An 18,552-nucleotide genomic window follows, 5' to 3' on the forward strand; every position below is an offset into this window, starting at 1 on the left:
CGGTTAGAGGAAATAACCCTGACCAGGTGGCATAAGACCTAAAATTACAAGCATAATTGCATTAGATGAATTAGAAACAGGAAGTCACAGACAGATTTTAATAAGACCAGTAACATGAAGAAAGTGATGTGTATTTTGTTCAGGTCACTCAGAAGAAATATGAGCAGTGGCTAAAAGTATAAAAAGAATTATTATCGGGATATCTGAAATCTTTATAAAAGTCCCCTTAAGCCATACAGCTACTAGAAAACAGAGACAAGTTTAATGAAACAATTCCATCTTTTGAGAAGAAATGAGTCACTCTTCTTAAAGAAGTTTCAGTAAGATACTTAATTTCTTCCCTTTGTTCTCTCTGCCTTCTCTAGAGTGCAATTCAGCAGGGTCACGAAGAACTCTACTTTACCTAAGAACTACTGGGACGAAACCTAATCTATCACCTTTTTTCAGTGTTCTTGATTTTTTTTAACATCAATTTCAGATACTAACATGAGGAAAAAGAACTTAAATTACACAGCCTGAATCTTATGTTTTCTTATTTTAAAATTGAATATTAAAGTAAATTCAAATCTTACAGCTATTATAAGGATAACTCTCCTCTTCATTATATACACACACACACACACACACACACACATGCTTATGAAGTGTGTGTGTGTGTGTATGTGTGTGTGCACTTATAAAGTATTTTTCCACTTTAAAATACCTTGTGAAAAAGTGAAGCTCTGGGGTGCCTGAGTGGCTCATTCAATTAGGCATCTGATTCTGGATTTCCACTCAGGTCAAGATCACAGAGTTTGTGGGATAAAGCTCTGAGTCGAGCCCTATGTTGACAGCATGAAGGCTGCTTGGGATTCTCTCTCTCTGCTTCTCTCTCTCTGCCCCACCCCCCACCTCAAAAATAAATACATAAACTTAAAAAAAAAAAAGTAAAGCTCTGTACTTGGCTTAGGTAGCTCGGAAGAATACCCTTCTAGTGGGTCACAAAGAATGAGGTGGTTATTGATTATTTCAGGTAGGAAGGAAAAGTAGATGTAAGACAGAAATAGGCAACATCTGAAATGCAATGATAAGCAAAATTTTAGATATTTAAGTAGGAAAAAATAATTTTAAAAAGCTAAAATCTGAATGTTACAAGAATTAGGTTTAATGAAAAGCATCTACAGAGTGTGATGGGTAGTTACATGTACACTGCTATCTGTACTACTTGATGAATTTTATTTATCAGCCCAGAGCTATCTGGAGAAGCCTATGTTCCAGGGAAGGGCTTTCTGGAAGATAAAGGAAATCAATCAGATCATGGAGGTCTTTGAGTTGGGAATTGTTTATTCTCCAGGAACATGCACTGTCTGGCTCTTCAGTCTCAATTGTAAGTTACAGTTGTTCCTCATCATTTGGGGATTCCAATAATTGTGAATAAGCCTACTCATCAGAATTTATCCCCAATTCAACACACACTATACTTCATAGTCATTTGTAGACATGTGCTGAATGGTGAAAAATTTGAGAAGACCAACACATATGCATGCTCCCAGCTGAGCTGCCTGTTGATTCAGCACTCATCCTATAAACAAAAGTCTTTTCTGTGGTCTGCTTAGTGTTGCATTTTTCACATGTTTCACAAAACATTTTTCACATGTTTCACAAAACATTTTTCTGTTTTGTCTTGGTGATTTTACTGTTGACAAAGGCTCCCATGTGTAGTGCTGAAGGGTCACCTATTGTTCCTAACTGCAAGAAGGTGTGACCTGCCTTCAGAATTTAAGCAAGATAAACTTCATTTATGTGTGAATTATAGTGCTGTTGGAGTAAGTTTGCTGTTAGTGAATCAACTACCAAAGAATTCAGCTTACAGATTAACATTTAACAACATATACACAATAAGGGGTCTTTAAACAGAAACACACATAAAACAAGGTTATGTATTCATCATTGTGACCTAAGGCTTGCAGGAACCTAATCCTATATTTACCCTAGGAGCAATAGTTCAGTATTTGCCAATTCAGTGTTCACAGGAATTTTACAGAATATAACGAATGCAAATAATGAGAACCAACTGTACGTTGCATGTAATTTGGAGTATTACCTCAAGCAAGAAGTCCCCCAACTTTATTTGCCCTCAATCCTATATATGTTTGCTATTACAGTCCACAGCTCTTTGGTGGTGGTGGGGGGGGGGGGTGATTACAGTAGAAAATATTTTGTAAAGTGACTTGCTGACTTCCATCTAAGTGTTTTGAGTATTAAGCATTAAAATTTTATTATTATGATTGGAATGGTATAGAGACCCAAATTCTGAGTTATATGTACCTTTGTTGGTAATTAACATCTTAAAACCTCAACCAAATATTAGTAATGAGGAGCTTCCGGGAGGTTTCTGATTTGGAAAGAAACATAGCTTTGATACATCACTGCCGAGAAGGTAATATAAACCTCAGTGTCTTAACAATTTACCACACATAGGCCAGGTGGAACCCTCAGTATCACAGTGAGTACTGGAGAAGCAGCTTTAAATGTTGCCTTGCATGTACAAAACAACATCTCACAGGATGTTTCTGGTACATAAGAAACATGGAGAGAAGTAAGCATAGTCCCAATATGAGTAAGTCCAATAGCCATAGACAAATTCAGCCTGATTCTGCACCTAACACAGAAAGTCTTCCTGAGTTTTATCTTGGTAAGAATTTGGGCAAAATTAAACATGGCTCACAGGAAGAAGAGAGCTGGACCAAACCCTACAGCTGATGAAGGGCTGCATTTCATTCAAGCCTTCATTTGAAAGCTTCTTGAAACAGACCTAAGTAAGTAGATTGAAAAGTTTGAGAACTACAAAGAAAAGGAAAACAAACAAAACAAATTAAAACTATAACCTGTGTCTGTGATACAGGTCAATTTCCCATCCATAACAGGTAAGAAATTATAAAAGGTAATTTTATTTTTCTTCCTGTCTTATGTTCTGTCTTTATGCAAACACATTTCAAACAAGTGACAGTATTAAAATCCAAATCACTTCCCAGTGATACCTCAGCCTCCATACTCTAGGCTTTCTAAAGATTTGGAGACCAGAACTTAGTGACATAGGTCTCCATGTGTGTGTGTTATGGACACGCATCTCAGTGTCTGTCTCTCTCCATTCTCCTCTTCCTCCTCCTCCTCCTCCTCCTCCTCCTCCTCCTTGTCTTCTCCCATCCCTGCATACTTCACAGCATCTTTGCAATCAGAACTCTGTAGATCCACATGATGGCATGAAGAATCTGGTTTAGTTGGTACTGTTATTTAGGAAATGTGTGTGGGATGGTATTGACTTTTTTGATTTATCAGTGAAAAGGAACTTGTAGAATAAATTAAGCCATAAAATCAGAGGGCTCCCTCACAGGAAGAGAGAAAAGGTTGGAGGTGAGTGGGAGGCAGGGTACTGACATTCTGCCTCCTTTGCTCCACTTAGCATTTAGGATGTTGACCGTAGGGCTCATTCCATCTACTGGTGATCCAACATCAGGTGGAGTAGAAGAATACCATGGGTGAGTATATAGGGCTTCAGGTATTTATTTAGTCTGCTGGGTCATTTTGTGTTTAAACTCTTAGGACCAATTAAAGAGGGTAATTTCCTAACTGAAAAACTTCCTCTTTGCTGCATTGCTAGACTATGTTGTCTAGCCTACTCACAACTGATGTGCCACTGAAATTTTTCAGGACAAAAAGTTAACCTCCAATGAAGAGGGATTCTTGGCTTTATAAAAGGTGGTGACACACAGTACGGATCCCAGTGTCTAAGGAACAGCTGCTGCTCTCTGAGACACAGAAAGGAAGCCATTGAAACTCACAGAAACTGCAGTTCAGAGAGTAATTTGCCTCACAGGAGGTAGAGGTGTCACCCTCATTGGAAAAATTGATAGCAAAAAAAGCCATTCCCCACAGTGGCCCAGGGGGAGTGAGGCCTTTGAGGTGTCCCAGATAAAGGGAAGAGCCAGCTCATTAGATAGAGGTGGGGGACAGACAGAGAGCTACCTGAACAACTGCAGAAGTACTTGGGCCCCCAGAGAGGAAGCCAGGCTGCCTCTTAGGGCCACACTAGTTTATTAATAGGGACATGTCACATGAGAGACTTGGCCACCTAGGTCTGTTTCACAACTTAGGCCAGTGTTTTTCAAGTGTAGCAAAAAGATTAGAATTTGGAGAAGGAAGTAGTGAAAAGTATCCTTGAGACATATATATTTTTTTTTAATCTTGCAGACTTTCAACAATGACAGAACAAAGGAAATGGTAGAAGTGGATTTTCCTTCTACTCCACAAACTACTTCTCCTCTTCCAGGATATTATCACTATGTAGAAGGAACTTCTTTTGAAAATACATTCCTGCTGTTCACAAAATTATAGATGTTCTTCCTTTACAGGTAGAGAGATATGATCGAAAAGAACTAAGAAACCTATATTTGAGAATAATGTTTAAATTATATTTTACTTTCAAAGCACTTCTAGTTCTAAACCAGAAGTCCTCTACCCCTTGTAGTTTAAATCTGAGCCCTAATAGACACAGAAAACTATAGATGCACACATTCACATATGTGTTTTATGTGTGCTTTATGTACTAGTTAGACATAAATGTAGTCTTCAAGGATCTTGTAATCTGTAATCAATATGATCTAAATAATAAAGAGGCTTTTTCATAGAAAGTAAATGATAACAATAGGTATTTTTTTAATTTTATTTTAAGGTAGTCTATCATGATAGGGTGTTTTGACTTATGAGTAAAACAAAAATGAAGTGGTAAACATTGCCCCTTAACTAGTCCTATGGAGTTGATTTCATGGACCATGCCTAATTAGGAGAGTATTTCATTTTTAAAAATGTTTTAAAAATATTCGTGTGTGTGTGTTTGTTTGTTTGTTTAGGACAGAGAGAGAGAAAGAGGGAGAGAAAGAGAGAGAACGAATGCAAGTTGTGTGTGTTGGGGAGGAGCAGAGAGAGGGAGGGAGGGAGAGAGAGAATCCAGAGCAGTCTCAGCCCTGTCAGCACAGAGCCTGATGTGGGGCTCCATCTTCCTAGCTGTAAGATCATGACTGAAGTGGAAGTCAAGAGTTGGATGCTTAACTGACTGAGCTACCCAGGTGCCCTGGTACAGTGTCTTAAAATAAACATACATGAATGAAGTAAAACTGAAGAATTTTTAGGTTTGGTGAAGCAAGTTAGAAGATAAAGGAAGTATGAATGACTGACTTCCAGTGTGATGAGCAGACACACAAGAGGACCAATGAAATGAAAGGTGTTGCTTGGTATAGATTCCCCTCTTAGAGATTCTGAGGTGAGGACCAAAAAACAAAACACAAAAACCAAAAACCAAAACAAAACAAAAACAAAACAAAAAACTGTTCTTAATATATTAAGCACTGGAAACTAATGGTGACTCTTTAATTTTTTTTTTAATATTTATTTTATTTTTGAGAGAGAGAGAGACAGAGCATGAGCAGGGGAGGGGCAGAGAGAGGGAAAGACACAGAATTTGAAGCAGGCTCCAGGCTCTGAGCTGTCAGCATAGAGTTGGAGTCAGACACGGGGCTCGAATTCACAAACCGAAAGATCATGACCTGAGCAGAAGTGGGACATTTAACTGACTGAGCCACCCAGGTGCCCCTTAATGGTGACTCTTTGAAAGGATGGAGACAGTTGCAGGGTTTTACAATCAAAGTGGTAAATGAAAAAAGGAAATTTTAACTATAGTGTTCAGAACCAGAGATTTAGATCCTTAGATGTAATACATGGATATAAATAGACACATTGTTCTAGAGCTACAAGAGACTTTGGCCTCATCTAGCCCAAAGGATTCAGCTCACAGATTAAGATACTGAACCCGAAATGAGTACATGGCTAGTGTGAAGCCATGAAGCTAGCGAAGGACAGGGGCAGGACTACAACCCAAATTTCCTGTTGGAAAGAGCTGGGCTTTCTTCTCTTCTAAAGACTATTAAACATTTTACAAACACAGAACTCTTTCTATTAGAAAAAACTTACACAGGAACCAAGATGAAAGACAAATGACACTTTGTGCAAAGAAATGAGGTGAGTGTGAAGGGCTGAGGGGGAGTGTGGAGGGCAAGTAGTGCCCCCAACCCTACCAACTCTTTCAGGGCCCTTCAGAGGGTCCCTAAGTCCCTAAGACAACTGAAAACTCTTGAAATATAAGACCCTTTCTCTTTTTTTCTTTTCAAATGAAAAATAAGCCAGAATACCTTACGTGACAGCTTCTTAAAAAGTATAAAGACTCTGAGAAAATAAAACCGTCTTAACAATTACTGCATCATCTTGAGAGAAGAAAAGGTATATTCAAAATTTACTTTTATTTTTCATCCTTTGAATTTTCAATTAGTTTCTTGTATTCAATCATTCATTCTTTCAGCTGATTCTACAAACACACGTTTAGTACTTACCACGTGCCAGATCTTGGGCTAATTATTTGGGAAACAAAGCCAAATAATAGGTCATCTCGCCATCAAGGATCATATAGTAAAACAGGATTATAATGCAGGATGTTAAGGGGTAGATCAAGGCCAGAAGAGGGTGTTCTTAGGGCACATAAAAGGATGCAAGTGAGGAAAGTCTTCCAGGAGAAGGAGATACTTCGACAAGGATTTGGAGGATAAGAAAGAATTAACTGATTGGGAAATGGGGGGCCCATTTCAGGGCAGCAAGTGCCAAGATATGGAGGTGGGGAATACTGAAGCCCACACGGTTCAGTATTGAATACAATTCTGACACAGTAGGCAAGCACTAACTCTCCACTAAATAAAGTTAATTAGTAACAGCAGGTTAAAGAATTAAGCTACAGAGAATCTTGACTCAGTTTCCTCCCCATACAAAGCTGAATAATAACAGCACCTGTCTCACAACTGTTCTGGAAGATCATTGGCAAGTTCCCCTTTTATATAAACTCCCTCAGGTAATGAGAAACACCAATTAAAACTGCAAGGTGATGCTATTTGTCATTTATCAGAGAGGCAAAAATCAAGTAATTTATGTGCAGCAGGAGATGAGTGAAAAGCAGTTGCACATGGCTGCTGTGAACACAGATTGGAGACCTTTAGGGAAGACGGTCTGGATATATAATTTTGGCTTGTAAAATCATACAAACCCTTTTATTGAGCAATTCCCCTTAGGAATTAATCCCATACACAGACTCAGATATGTGATAAATGACATATCTGTTACACGGGTAATATCTTGATACTGTTTAATATTGTTTTGGATTGAAAGTAAAGATACTAGAACACCATTTGGTTGATTTTTGCCTCTTGGTGTTCTGAATCTTACCACTCACTCCTTATGTTAAAGTTTGCAAACTAGTCCCAGCATCTAAAACAAAGAAATGGTGAGGTTTCAACACATGAATTCATGTGAAAATGTCTAGCATAGTGTCTTACTACATGGGTTGGGCTTAATAAAGGATATGATTGTTAGCTATTAGATAATAGCTCAAGCTATTAGAAGCCACTTAGTGATTTTAAGCAGAAAGTAATTCAATAAGATCTGGGATTTAGAATAATCACTTGGGCAGTAGGAGAAGGATAAGGTGGAGAGAGGCGACACAGGTGGTAAGGAAATTAGTTGGAAGGCTATTAAAATTGTCTAGATAAGAAACTACAAGGCCTGAGCTAAAGCATCAGGGACTGAGAGACAACAACAGATTGGAAGATGTTAAAGGTAAAAATTTTTCAATATGTGGACCTGAATGAATGGAGGAGAAAGATATGTAAATATGAGAGACATTTACATATCCTATAAATATTTTGCAGGCAACTTTAACATTAAGGAAAAATGGGAAATGTTGATTAAAACTGAATCAAGTCAATGGAGGAACATCTTTCCCTGTGCTTTTTTGCCTAGGCAGGAATTTTAGACTTCTACAAAAACTCTTTCCAGCCACCATGAAGCACACATGCACGCACACACATGTGCTTATGCATTTAATCACAGAATCTATTCTCTCCCTTGAGCTAGGAAGACCCTAGTGTCATGGCACCTCAGGTCAGTATCCTTGCCAAGAGATGTCATCTCCTCTCTACTCATATCAGAAGTGCCAGGGAACTCTCTGCCTACTAGGGGCAATGCACTGTGACGCTCAGCCATCAGTCCTAAATCCACAAGCTTAGTGGCCCAGGAAAGTGTGTTCTGCCAATATCACCATGAACTCTTAAGCAATATGTTTTATCTTGAGTCTTCTCTGTTCCTAGTATACTTTGGATGTCAGGCATCAGCTAGATCTACTCACTGTGAGAAGAACAATTCTGTAACATTTGAAAAAACATAAAACATGTGACTCTTAATATGGTAATTTATCCCACCCATCCCCCAAGCCATCCCAGATAGTCAGGAAATTATATTGATGATTTTATAAGGGAAAAAGAGACTGATTCATATTTATTTCTATTCCTAAGCATGATTTTAACACTATTCTCAGAAAATGTTGCCTTGATTGCTTTCTACCTCTTAAATTTCCATATGCTTCCTCAAGCAATTTTTCCGGTCTTTAACTGGCTCCAGATAGAGTATGTGTGACAAGAAGGCAACACTGGTCTCCCACTCAACCTACCCGGGGACACTTAAATAAGCTTTTAACCCATAAACATTTGCATTCAAAATGAAAAACCTCCCTGAGCTAAGTCATGTCAGGAAAACTATGGCTCACAGAAAAGTACAGAAGCTGCAACCAGACCAGGCCTCAAGAGGGCAATGCACTCTAGGGTGTTTAATAAATACTTGCCGGTTGACTGACTGTTGGCCCCTTTCCAGTGCTGAGGGGCTGCTGTCATCTCTGAGCATACAAGCAAGAGCAGAAAACAAACCATCTAGAACCCTGAGCAGCAGGACTGGCCTCCCAGGCATATGGAACAGCCATTTGGCTCTGCAATCTGATCAGAGGAGAGCAGCTCACAAGACAGATGCCCCCAAATAACATTCTCACAAGCCTGTCCCTGAGATGCTTCAACACTAGAAGTTTCTATTTCTTAGGTTAAAAATCTGGGCTCTAGGAGTCTTCTGTCATAACGCAGAATGTCTGCAGGAGTCACACTATAGACTGGAAATACTCTTTAGTGCTCTAAAATGGGGGCATATCAGGTTGTTTTCTAATATGATCACCACGTAGCTAGAGTGGGATACAGAAAAAGCTGTCACATTGGAGGCAGGTAAAGGTGAAGGCTGGACCGCAGGCTGTTGCCCAGAAAGTGCAATCAGTTTGAGACCCCAGAAGAAGCAGGAAGTATTCTGTCCCAAGAGTCGTCATCTGCTTCATCCCTTTGCTTTCACAGTATACTTCTGCCAAATGCGCCTATTAGCAAACACACGTAGCATGCCAGTGTTTATATTTCAGTTGGAGAAGCTGTTAACATTCATCCCTCCCATTGTTTTTCCTAGTATAGTATGGCAGGAATTTTTATTCTCTAGGCTAGGCTTCTGTGGTGGGAGAAATCAAGTACGTTGCTTTCTTTTGTTTTTAAAAACCATCTGATGTCATATATCTTAAGAATAGTGTTTATGAAGAAATAGCCATGGGGCAAATCAATAGATCTATATACCTCTCCTCCAACCTTATCCCTGATACTTACATATAGGAGTTTTTTGTTTTTTGTTTTTTTTTTTGTATTTTTTTTCTGAAAAAAAAAAAAAAACCACACTCAAGACTACTTTTAAGGGAACTAAAATCTCAAAGAATACAAATAATCAAAAAGAACTGGGAGATTAACAGCCACATGCTAATTTTGTCCTAGTAAAAGTAGGGTCTGCTCCAATGTGGGCTGGCCTTAGAGTGGTTACAGTGGTCCTAGATATTTTTGTCTTTCACCAGCTAGAGCTGTCAGGAATTACTCCCTCACACAACTGAAGATCAGTCTTTGAGTCATTTCCATTTGCCTTGGCTACCACACCAGTATAGCCAACCAGCCTATTATATCTGGATGCTGCAATACAATAGACTATTTACAGGTATCCATATTGCCTTATTCTCCTGATTCAGTCAGCCAAAGGAAGCTTCTACATATATAAAGCAGGTCCTCCTCTTCTCTGGTTTAAACTCCTTTAAAAGTTCCCCATAGTTCTTAGAATAAGATCCCAGGCCTTCAATGGCCTGCCTGAGTCGGTCCTCCTGGATTCTCCAGCGTCTCCCAGGCTGTTCTCCCCTTGCCTACAGCACTCCAGACACTTTCTCCTCCTTTCTTCCCTCAAATTTGTCAAGCCCATTCTTCCTCAGAGCCTACTTGTTCCTTTAGGCTTCAGCCTCTCTTCCTTCTTAGCTCATGGCCAAGTTCCCATCCACAATCAGGGCCCATCTGCACAGATTCCATGAGGAATGTAGATATTTATGGACTTGTTTTTTGTTTGTTTAATTTATACCTCTTGTTTCATTAGACCTGTACTATAGCTCCTTGAGGGCAGGGATTCTTGTCTAAGTAACATATTTCTACCTAGCCAGAGTCTAACACAAGCCTGGCACATCTTATTTGCTTATTATTATTATTTGCCAAATGAATCAATTCTGTTTTTCTAAGCAGCTATTCTCTGTGATGTTTAGTCAGGATATGAAGAGTTAAGAAAATCCAAGTACAGTATACTGCTTTCCACGGAATGAGCAATGAGCAGAGATGCTTAGGATTATTCTTCCCAAATTTTGCATGTTATAGTCAATTTAAGACAGATTCTTATTAGCTTAGATCCCACACCCAAGCACAGTAATTTATATTCTGCTCCTTTGTTCTAAGTTTTGATCTGTGACAGTTTTAGATAAAGGAAAAAGAAATTAAGAGAATAGAAGAGGCTTGGCAAGAGAATAAAAAATCATCTTTCCTTGCCAGTCAGCAGTTCAGACACCTTTAAAATGTATGGTTTTCTAAAGTTCTTCATTTAAAAAGTATAAACAATATAAGTTAATGTCAAATTCTCTAAATAAGTGTGATACAATTTTTAAATATATATTAATGCTAATATTTTTGTGATTTGTTATAAAATGTGTTGTTTGTATAAAAGTGCATTTTAATATGTCAGATTTGTATAAAGAGGAGAAAAACTGTAACCACAAACAAAGTAAGAGTTGGGATTTTAATGAAGCATTTTTGGCCGTGGCTCTTTATCCTGCTGCTCGACAGTTGTACGATCTTGTACAAGTAGGCTAAGAATATCTGTGTTGAGTTTCAAGATCTTGGGCTGTAAAAGGTGAATGATTCCATCTGCCTCTGAGAGCTATTGTGAAGTTTAGATATATGATAACGTAAAAACATCCCCACCAATACCTGGTGTATAGTGGTGCTTAATAAAGGCTAATTCAATCTAAAGCTAAATCTCTTCTCACTTTCCAGGAGATTTTAATTGGTCCCTCTGCTAAAAATCATCTTGGTCTCTTAGTAAATCCAGTCATGTGTTTGGATTCCTTTGAGCCTCTATATTCTTAATTGGATAGCTCAGCCCAAGGTTTATATAAAATTCCAGATTCACTATCAAATTATACATCAATGAATCATTACAAGGAAAACAATTAATGTCCATCAATGGGTTTGATCATACAACTGTATCGTTGCTTGCTCTGCTTTCTCTGACATTACATGGTCCCAAGTGAGGGGTCTGCAAGGGCTCAGGATTCTCTGAAGAGTTCCCTTTCTTTACTAAGTCTATCCCCCGTGGGAGCTCACCAATGAGATTCTTCCACAATGGATTTCATCTTCCAGGTGGGTAGGAGGGGAAGAAGACCTCTGTGGTCACTGTTGGGTGCTCTGAATAAAAGAAGAGCTTCAGGGGCACCTGGGTGGCTCAGTTGGTTAAACTTCCAACTTTGGCTTAGGTCATGATCTCACGGTTTGTGGGTTCAAGTCCCACACATCAGGCTCTGTAGTGACAGCTCAGAGCCTGGAGCCTACCTCAGATTCTGTCTATCTGTCTCTCTCTCTCTCTCTGCCCCTCCTCTGTTTGCACTCTGTCTCTCTCTTCTCTCTCTCAAAAATAAACATTAAAAACATTAAAGAAAAAAAAAACAGGAGAGCTTCAACCATGTGCTTTGTCACTTTAGCAACATACATTCTCAACAGGGGCATTATCAGCCCCAAGAGGGTAAAACCATCTTTTTTTTTTTTTAATTGATTATTTTATGTATTTATTTTGAGAGTGAGAGAGAGCACGAGAGTGAGCAGGGCAGGGGCAGAGAGAGAGAGGAGAGAGAAAGAGAATCCCAAACATGCTCCAAACTGTCAGCATGGAGCCTCATGTGGGGCTTGAACTTATGAACTGTAATATCATGACCTGAGCCTAAATCAAGAATCAGATGCTTAACTGACTGAGTCACCCAGGTGCCCTTATAATCTTAGCTGTTGTAATCTGTAGTCTTCTAATGGGCCACAGTATATTGTACACACACACACACACACACACACACACACAGAGTATATCATTGTATTAAAATTTCATGAGAGGAGGATAATCATGGGGTATGGCAACATCAACGAAGGTTCGAAAACACTGCCTTAGAAGAAAATCCTCTTCCCCTCTTAGGATTCTCCTTCTCTTGAAGAAAATGCATTTAAAGCAGAGCTACTTACAGACAGTGGGAAGATATCAAAGACCTGTGGGTTGTCTGCACTCTCCTTTTGAGTCAAGACAAGGACTGAGTTTGAGTTAGGCTGCCCTGTTGGATTATAAGTCTTCTAACACCTCCCTTTGTGACCTTGGACAAGCTATTAAAAGTCTTTGTACAATGATACCAACTATCAATATACCAACTTTGCAGGGCTAAGGGATGGATTAGTGGGAACAGTGTCCCTTGCCTGGCATAGATTAGGCATGCAGTAAATGGTCGCCATTGTTATTGTCATGACTGCTGTGGCGAGGGGTGATGAGATGGCAGGGAACCAGCAGCTCAGAGTTCTGTGGGAGAAGCAGCCTTGGGTAAAATTAGATAAGAAAGGTTCTAAGAACCCAAGATTGCCTTGCTTTCTTGATATTTTCCCCTGTGATTTAGTTTTAGCATAATTTGACAGCTTTTGGCCATGGAATTACTTTGTTACTCACAAATAATTATGTTTTACCATTCTTTCCTCTGGACCTATAACCTTGCCACTGTGCTAGGTTTATTATTGTGCTGTTGCTGTATAGTGCATAAAGAAGCTATTTGAAGCACTTGTTTCTACCTAAGGCTGTAGGAAAATAGTATTTCAGCCAGAGAAAGACCATCACAGTAAATGAGGGGGCTGCTGCTAGCACTTCCTGAGTTGAGCTGGCACCTGAGGATTGGAGACATGCATATCTCCCAGATTTCTTCCACAGAATGATTCATAGAGGACATGTACAGCATAGCATATAGGTATATTTCACGCTTAAAAGGCTAATTCTTGACTTGATTTGTTTTAGAAGTCCTGGAGATTCAGTGGAGGACAAGAAAGACAAAGAGAAGAATTACATGGCTCATACTCTTCAAAGAGAATAATGGAAAGAGATAAAGAAATTCATGAAAAGAATTATTTGGTGTTTCTGTAAATTTATCTGTTTCATTTTCTCATAATCCTCTTCCATTATTGCTTCTATTTGGTACATCTTTCCTGCTAAGGTACGGGGTATCCTTTCCTTACATTATCACTTCTAATTTCTCTCAAAACATTCTTTTTTCACAAAATCCTTGTTTAAGGGTGAGAAAAGAGGAAGACAGGCATAGCAAAATCTGGAAAAGTAAATTCCGTATATGTAACATAAGGAAGATATTCCATAATGATAGCCAAATACAGTTCAAATGCTTCCTTTTAAGTCTCAAGATCAATGAGTACAAATTTCCTGCAGAAAGAGGTATGCACAGATGACTTTGGTGAATTTCAGGATGCATTGTTCAAGCTACTGAAAGTGATAACAGACTTAAATAGAACATGCTGTTATAATCACCACTAATATTTTATTTATGTGTTTACTTCCTTGTGTTGGGAGTAATGGCACCACTGGATATTTTGATTGTAGAAAGAGCACATTATTTTTCCCCTAAAAGGCCAGAGGTTGGGCTATAGATTTTCACAGAAATACGGCACTAACCTCACATTTCTACAGAATCTTGCAATCCCCTCGTTGTCAAATGTATTTCTTAACAAGTACATTTTTGTTTCTGAATCCAAAGGAAGATACTAGGATATCTAAAGAAGGGAGGAAGAAGAATATCTTATCTAATTGGAACTGTTGGAGAAATTAATTTTTAAAACCTAATAGAATTTCCTGGCTTGGATTTGAGCCAAGATATTAGAGCACATTTATTTTCTTACTGTAAGTCTTAGAAAAAGAACCACTGGGAGGAAGAAGACAGGGTAGACTTTGACATCATATCTGAAAGTAAGTATACCTTAAAAAAAATCACTTTCCACTATTAGTGAAACCAAGATGCCAGAAACTATGTGTACAGATAGATGGACAGAGAGATCAAAGTTACCACCCTCCAGTTCTTAGTGAGGAAAGTTCACGTAGCAGTCTACAGCCAGCTTTTCTGTTTCAACACCGGGATGTCAGTGCCAATGCCTATGAGTATAGCCTGGAGGCCACTTTTAGGTACATCTCCAGTGAGTAAAGGCAGTTCATTAGTAGAAGTCCCTGCAGAATCATCCGGGCTATTTTCTTAAGGGTTGCTTTAAGGGTGGTTCTATCTTCCAAACTACAAATTAATACTTCCCTTATGACCTGTGATGGAATAAATACACTCTAGTTACATGGTAGTTTTTGAAGTCTTTATAGACTTAAGTTTCTGTGTCTCCTCTCTCTCGATCTGCCTGTCTCTTTCTGGCCTAATACGTTTAGACTTCTTAAAGAAACAATTTAGGGGAGGGGCGCCTGGGTGGCGCAGTCGGTTAAGCGTCCGACTTCAGCCAGGTCACGATCTCGCGGTCCGGGAGTTCGAGCCCCGCGTCGGGCTCTGGGCTGATGGCTCAGAGCCTGGAGCCTGTTTCCGATTCTGTGTCTCCCTCTCTCTCTGCCCCTCGCCCGTTCATGCTCTGTCTCTCTCTGTCCCAAAAATAAATAAACGTTGAAAAAAAAAAATTAAAAAAAAAAAAAAAAAAGAAACAATTTAGGGGAACAATAAAGCCTTTTGCTTGGGAGCTTCATGATGATAGTCTGCCTGATGCTCTGTGGGTTATTACTGATACACAAGTCAGCCTCACACACCTACATTAGACCTTTTTTTTTTTTTTTTTTTTTTTTTTGACTGAAGCCTGGATCTAAATTTTTTTTATGCAACTTGATAGTCCAAGACTGGGCAATCATATGCCCTTACTAGTTCTTACATTGTTTTTGTTTTTTTTTCCATAAAAATGATAATTATGAGACTACCTCCCTCCTACAGTTGTGATGATTAAATGAGATACTATATGTAATATGCTTACCATAGGCTGTTATATTTTATTACATTATTGTGTATAATAATCAAGACTGTTATATTCTATTACTTATATTATTTATATTATTTACATATATACTTCTATTATTAATATTTATTTATAAATTATGTTTATTATTAACAAAAACTTACAGGTCCCCTCTTGTTCCCACAATGCCATCTTACACACAATTCTAATTCACAAATACTGCCATAGAAACATCAAGGACAATTAGATACTTTGAACTATTTGTAAGCCATCAACTTGAGCTGAATATAGGATTTTAAGCTGTTTCTCTTGTACCACAGTTCTTTTATATGTCTGCTTTTTTTTCAGAGTAGGAAATGTTATCTCCTGTATCCCAACTTACATTTCTCAGAATAATCGTCTAATCATTTACCATTGACTCTGCATGGTTCACGGAGTCATGGTCAAAGTACTGCCACTTCTTTCCCCATACCATTCTTCTCCAGTTTCTCACTTCTCCAGCCCCATTGTGATAGCCTTAGATAGCTCCTAAGATTTCCTTAAAGGTAATGAAGTGATTTTTTTTTTTTTTTTTTTTTTTTTACATTTTTTCATCTAGTTGAGTCTACTCTTTCAGCACAGTGATGCAGATGGATTATATCCATCCCATCCAAGCTCTGGAAACTGGGTGTCTCAACCTCACCTTAAACAGAATGCAAGTTGAAGACAGGGACATTTACCAGCTGCTACTTACATCTATCAGATGCTAGAGCATGATAGCTTTTCAAATCATTTCAACCTAAAAACTTCTCCAGATCACCTCTCATCAAAACTGAAATCAAAACTCCTTCATAAGACATCTGAGGAGTTTTAACAGTCACCTCTCCATAGCTCTCAAAATACTTTTGTCACTGTTTCAGATGTACATATTGCTTCAGTCACACCAAACTGTCTTGAACGTGGCACACTCCTTTACACGTCCATGAATTTCTTTATCCTGCTGTCTGGAAAGACTCCTTTTCCTTAATCTGCCTCATGAGTTCATTCTCTGAGACTTTATACAAATGTTTCTACCTCTGGGGAAATCCTTCAGCTCTCCTCAAATATAATCAGGGTCCCTTCTTCTCTGCCTTTCAAATACATGAATTCCTATCTAGTACTACACAGAGTTCATTGTCTTATTTCTTGTATGTCTGACATGAAGGGCTGTAAGTTACTAGAAGCGTTCAAAGTTTTATATTTTTTCTTTATATTCACTATATGGTGTTCAGCATTTATTGAATAAAAAAATGAAAGATGGAATAAAACAAAGATTAACCTCTCCTTTTGAAATCCACTGATGATTCCACTTACTTGGTGTTGTCTTTTCCACAAATCATTCTGACTTCTGATATGTTTATAACCTGCCTAACCACATATAAACTGAGCTAATGTGTTCTACAACAACTAGTTTGTCTGTCTTACTGTGTAACAGGAAAAAACGACAAGGGGACATGGGGAATGGCCAAAATACGGGACTGAGGAGGACCCCCTCAAATGCTGTAGTTCAACTTTCTACTTCCCAGCAGGACAAATGGGAAGAAAGTTCCAGCATATGCCAGTCTTGGAAGTATAGTACTCACATCTACTTTTGTTGTTGTTGTTGTTGTTTTGTTGTGTTGTGTTCTGTTTTACTGCCTTGGGGAGATGTAATAAAGAGAAAATCCAATGCCTCCACCAGCTGATGGTGTTTATTTTAAAGAAAGCAAATAAAGTATTTGTTGCAGTAAATGGAAAAAACTACAGCATGAATTAAGCTTGAAAAATGAAAAAAAAACTTCTGACGTGATCTGAACTGAATGGTAACTAATATCTTTCCTAGGATATCTATGTCTCACGTTTGATGTAAAAAAGAACGGATCTGAAAATGCTTTGCTTAGCTGTTAAATACGTTTAGCATGTTCTTCCCTCCTTTCATGATGGAGGTAAATTACAGCAAGGTGGAAGCCCATTCTCATTGGGCTTCCTGCTACCATCCCACTCATAGCTACCTCAATTAGTCACCAAGTGAATGATGACTACAGAACCAAAGATTTAGGTTAAAAAGCACTTTTCATCTCAAGAGTAATTCACAGCAAGAAATGCTCCTCCTCTTACTCCATGACCTTTCAGAATGCCATCGCTACACAGAAAATAACAGGATGGTACCTGCCTTGGGCATTCATCTTACTTTGGAAGTCAGAGCAAAATTTGGAGGAAGGTGAGGTCAGGGGTGAAGTGGCAACGTTCTTTCCAATTTTTAGTCTCACTCTAAGTTATCAACCACTGCATGCAGACATTGCAACATTGTGCTTAGTGGCTGCAGAAGGAACCAAGTGGATGTGGAATGCACAAAGGAGGGATGCTAACAAGGAAAAGGGGGTCTTTCAAGTGTTTCAATGGTACTCAGACACGAACAGAAACATGAATGACTATCCATGATGCAAAATGCCAGGGCATGGAGTCAGAAAAACAAGGTGTGAGTTCCAGCTTTCCAGCTTTCTAAATATGTGTCCTGATAAACACATTTAACTTCTCTGATGCTCAGTATTTTCCCAAATATGAAGTGAAGAAAATTACACCACCTCTCCTGTCTTCTTCACAGGGTTATTATGAGGATTAAATAGGATTATACATAATAATAGTACATTCAAACTATAAAGAGCTGTTCCAGTATCCAGAATTTTCATCATCCCTCAATACAATGGCTCACCACCTACTACCACATGGCCTATAGAGTTGGAAGGGACCTCAGAAACCATTTATCAACACACACCAATGCATGGTCCTTCCTCCAACATGCATGAGCAATGAATCTCAGCCTCTGTATGACCCTGCCAGCAACAGGTGATGCACCACATTATGAAATAGTACTTCCATTATTAGGCACTTTATAAATATTGGAAATAGGCTCAATGCAATTCAATTTATTAAGAAATAGTTTCATTTTCTTACACTTACTACATACCAGGAAAGGACTCTATGAAGCAGTTTACAAATAGGATCTGATGCAGTCCTTTCAAAAAGTCTAGTCAAATGTATTATTTGCACTATTTTACATATGAGGAAACTTTGACCTGTGTGGGGAATAAGCTTAGGAATTCCCTGAGCTTGCACTGATGGGTTAACAAGGCATAAAGAAATAGAAAGCCACAGGATGAAAGCATCCAAGATTAGGTAAACAAAATGAGATAGA

At 38.6% G+C, this 18,552-nt stretch overlaps 1 long non-coding RNA gene across 1 annotated transcript; it reads left to right on the forward strand.

Moving 5' to 3' along the window:
• Window positions 1-3,268: 3,268 nt before the first annotated feature.
• Window positions 3,269-18,256, forward strand: LOC123610905. Its single transcript, XR_006718334.1, has 3 exons — window positions 3,269-4,391; window positions 13,378-13,499; window positions 16,813-18,256. It is a non-coding gene; the product is annotated as an uncharacterized LOC123610905 (long non-coding RNA).
• Window positions 18,257-18,552: the final 296 nt, after the last annotated feature.

Source organism: Leopardus geoffroyi, chromosome C2 (genome assembly GCF_018350155.1).
Source record: "Leopardus geoffroyi isolate Oge1 chromosome C2, O.geoffroyi_Oge1_pat1.0, whole genome shotgun sequence".
Classification (NCBI taxonomy): Eukaryota; Metazoa; Chordata; class Mammalia; order Carnivora; family Felidae; genus Leopardus; species Leopardus geoffroyi.